This window comes from Sorex fumeus, unplaced genomic scaffold (genome assembly GCF_029834395.1).
Source record: "Sorex fumeus unplaced genomic scaffold, SorFum_2.1 ptg000070l, whole genome shotgun sequence".
In the NCBI taxonomy this organism is placed as follows: Eukaryota; Metazoa; Chordata; class Mammalia; order Eulipotyphla; family Soricidae; genus Sorex; species Sorex fumeus.
Genome location: NW_026606127.1, coordinates 6688948 through 6693256, shown reverse-complemented (window position 1 = coordinate 6693256; position 4309 = coordinate 6688948). Strand labels below are relative to the sequence as shown.

The 4309-nt window shown below is 38.0% G+C and overlaps 1 pseudogene; it reads right to left on the bottom strand.

Annotated features, from left to right (window-relative positions):
- Window positions 1-1994: 1994 nt before the first annotated feature.
- On the bottom strand, window positions 1995-2091 carry LOC130036992 (uncharacterized; annotated as a pseudogene).
- Window positions 2092-4309: the final 2218 nt, after the last annotated feature.

Sequence of the window (4309 nt, the reverse complement as noted above, 5' to 3'; positions counted from 1 at the left end):
TTTACGAAACAAATTTATTGTTCCCAGGAGCTTTTTTGTAGATTCTTTGGGATTTTCCAAGTATAGTATCATGTCATCTCCAAATAGTAAAAGCTTGAGTTCTTCCTTTTTTATATGGATGCCCTTGATATCTTTTCTTTTTACCGAAATCCTATGGCAAGTACTTCAAGTACTATGTTGAATAGGTGTGGTGAGAGTGGGTAACTTGTTTTGTGCCTAATTGTATTCTGGGATTCTAGCTCATTGATTTCTGCTCCAAGCCTTTAGTTTTCTCCCCGTTGAGAATAATGCTTGCTGTGGGTTTGTGGTAGTTTGTTTTGACTAGATTGAAGAAAGTACTTTCAACTCCCATTTTGTTGAGAGTTTTTCATCATGTATGGGTGCTGGATCTCATCACATGCTTTATCTACATCTATCGATATGATGACATGACTTTTATCTTTATTTTATTGAGATGGTGTATTCTGTTGATTGACTAGAGAATGTTAAGCCATCCTTGCATCCCCAAGATAAACCTACTTGGTCATAGTGTGTGATCTTTTGTTGAGTTTCTGGATTCTCTTTGCTGGTATTTTCTTGAGAATCTGTGTATCTGTATTCATCAAGGAAATAGGTCTGTAATTTTCATTTTTTGTGGTGTCTCTGTCTGTTTTGAGTATTAGGGTGATCTTTGCCTCATAGAAACTATTTGGGAGCATTTCTGTTTCTTCAATTTCCTGGAAAATCTTGAAAAATGTTGGCAGCATTTCCTCTTTAAAGGATTGAAATATTTCACTATTGAATCCATATGGGCCACGGATTCTGTTTGGGGGGATATTTTGACCATCATTTCAATTTCCTTGGTAGTGATAAGTTCAAGTATTCCAAATCTTCTTGGTTCAGCCTTGGGAGGTAATTGGAATCCATTAATTTATCAATTTATTCAAGATTCTCTCATTTCCTGCTGCAAAGATTCTCAAAATAATCTCTGATGATCCTATGGATTTCTGTAGTTTCTATTAGGATACCCCCCTTTGCATTTCTGATTCGATTTATTAGAATTCTTTCTGTTTCTTTGAGAGGCTTCTAGAGGTTTATTGATCTTGTTTATTTTCTCAAATAACAAGCTTTTGCTTTTATTGGTCTTCTGGATTGTATTTTGGGATTCTAGCTCATTGATTTCTACTACAAATTTTATTATTTCCTTGCTCCAGCCTAGTTTGCACTCCTTTTGTTGGTCATTTTCCAAAATCTTGAGCTCTAATTTATTCATGTAGGCCCTTTCTTTCTTCCTGATGAATTCTGGCAGAGCTATAGTCTTTCCTCTTAACACTGCTTTTGCTGTGTCCCACAAGTTCTGCTAGCTCGCGTCCTCATTCTCATTTGTTTCTGGAAACTTTTTATTTCCTCTTTGATTTCTTCTCTAAGCCAATGGTTGTTCATTACTTCCCTTAAATACAATATTTCCTTGCTGAGATTTAGTCTGTATGATCTATTGAGAAGTGACAAAGTAGTGTTGAAATCTCCACCTAGTACTGTTTTGCTATCAATGTTTTTTTTTAAGTCTATTAGAAGTTGTTTTTAAGTATTTTGCTGGTCTGTCATTGAGCATCTACATTGAGGAGGGTGAGTTCTTTCTGATGTAAAGATCCCATGATCGTGAAGAATGACATTCACTGTCTCTTATAACCTTTAGCCTGAAGTCCACGTGGTCTGATACTAGTATGGCTACTCCAGCTTTGTGGAGGTGTTCTTTTCTTGAAGACTTGTTTTCCAGCCTTTTACTTTTAGCCCATGGTTGCTTTGATTGATCAGATGTGTTTCTTGCAGGCATCAGAATGTTGGGTTCAGTTTTCTAATTCATCTTCCTATTCTGTGCCTCTGAATTGGCACATTTAGTCCATAGACATTGAGAGAGATTGTTGTTATGGGGATTTGTGCTATCTTTATGTAGAATTTTTGTACTTGTGGGGATTGCCTTAGCTTAAAGTAGCCGTGTTAGTTCTTCTTGCAACAAAAATATGGAGCTCTTTACAAGTTTGCATGTCGTCTCTGTGCAAGGACCATGATAATCTCTGTATCATTTCAATTTTAGTATATGTGTAACCAAACCTAGTAGGAGTTAATTTTTCTCTTCTGATTACTTTGAGTGTTGTCCTTACTTACCCTATGGCAGAGAGTGGTACCTAATCAAGGAAAGTATTTCAAAGCAGCTTGATAGATTTAGAACTTTAATGTCCCAGAAAGAAAAATATGGTTTTTACCATATTATCTTTTACCATAATCAAGGCATCAGTTTTACAAAATAATTATTTTAGAAGATGTTATATGAGTCCTGTTTAATGCACTTCCCTGAAACCTTCATTAATACCATTAAACTAGAGCCTTTTGCTGTTCTCACCGCAGTCCCGCGTACATTTCCAGGAAAAGGTGGATGGTGTTGTCTGCACTTTGACCACCTTGAATGTAAGTAGGATTTTTCTCCTGAAGGAAGAGGTGAGGAGCATATTGATGATTTCATTCCACATTATTATAAGTTCAACTTGAATGGAAGTTGACACTTATGAGGCTCCTGTAAAGGACAGAATAAAGGGTCTCAGTGAAGTTTAATGGCCAACACACATTAACAACACAGATGACTCAAAGCAGCCTGTGTGCATCTTTGTGTATAGTGAGTTTCATATCTAATGATAGTGATTCTCAGTCATGACACACAGGCAAAACAGACCTATAATTAAAAATCTAGTTCTCTGAGCAGAGTGGGGTTTCTTAGGTGATTGAACAAGTGTGCAGTAATTTATTACTAAGCACATACGTAGTTTGAATGATGTGTACTTTTTGATCTAAACTTAATTCCAAATATGTCTAAAATGACAGTCTCCTGACCCCGCACCTGGCTTTCTTCACCGGGGTCCCTTGGAGGGGGTGTGTTGAGTTTCCCTCACCGCGCCGAGCAGAGCCCTGGCACCTGAAGACCTCTGCAACCAGCCATAGGTACGCTTTAGACCACTCTCCCCAAGCTTGAAGGAGCCTCATGCATGAACGAATCTGACAGAGGAACCCAGGTGTGCGCAACCGGGGGATGAGATCTCCAAGGCTGCTCAGATCAAGACTGGGCCCCCTCCAACCAGATCCCCCATCTCCTAGTAGCTAAGTGTTACAACCACAAACTGCCCCTGGAGCCATGTAATCCCATCAATGGCCAAGATACAGAGACTGGATTTTGTTGATAAGACAACAACAATTATTGTCCAGTTCTCACTCTGAGAGAACCTGGTAGGCATCTGCGAGTATCTTGCCCTTGCGTTTACCAGTCATTTACACTTCTTTCAATACAGATTATATGATCATGGTTTATGCTTATTTTTACTATTGAAGTTTAATAGCTAAATACTGATTTTTTAACAGCACTAATTTATTAAAAACATTCATCCTTGGCCTATCATATTAATTGCCAGTATTTGTTGGTTTTGCTTGTTTTTTGATGACTTAAATTGGTTTTGATCCTTTTCTTTCAGGTTGAAAAATTTTGACACAAATGAGTATATGTTTTTCTTTATCTTCTACAGTTTTAAACTGAGAACAACTGTTTGTTTTGTACAAATAAGATACCTGTGCATTTACTATTTCTTCTCATTTTATTTACATTTTAACACATCTCGATTCATCTACAAATTATCCTAGTAAGTGTTCTCATATTGAAAGAAACCACCAATTTTTTCAATCATAGCACTGTAGCACTGTCCTCCCGCGGTTCATCCATTTGCTCGAGCGGGAACCAGTAACATCTTACAACAAATTGTGACACTTGTTGTCACTGGCTTTAGCCTATCGAATACGTCATGGGTAGCTTGCCAGGCTCTTGCTATGTGGACGAGATACTCTGGGTAGCTTGCCGGGCAGAGGAATCGGAATCAGGATTGGCCTCCTGCAAGGCAAATGCCCAACCCGCTGTGCTGTAAACGTTATCTAAAATATACTAGTAATACCAAATGTTGTTTTTTTAACAGTGCAATATAAACGATTATTTCATAATTTTCTTGATGTGTTAATGAAATAGCTAAGCTCTTGAGTATCATGGGAGTATTTTTCTAACACAAGAGTCTGACGAAGGTGAAACTGTTATAACCGTCTTGTAGGATTCCATCTCCCTAGCCTGCTTCATTCTACCCCGGTCTCTATCCAATCCGGTCTTCTTCTTGGGATTCTGACCTCCTGATTGGTAGCCTCTACCTTTCAACTGCCTACTTTATGACATCATTCTCCCACCAAACCAACCACCAACTGGTAGAATCTTGGGGGTCCCATGTAGTTGTTTGTAAACAAATTT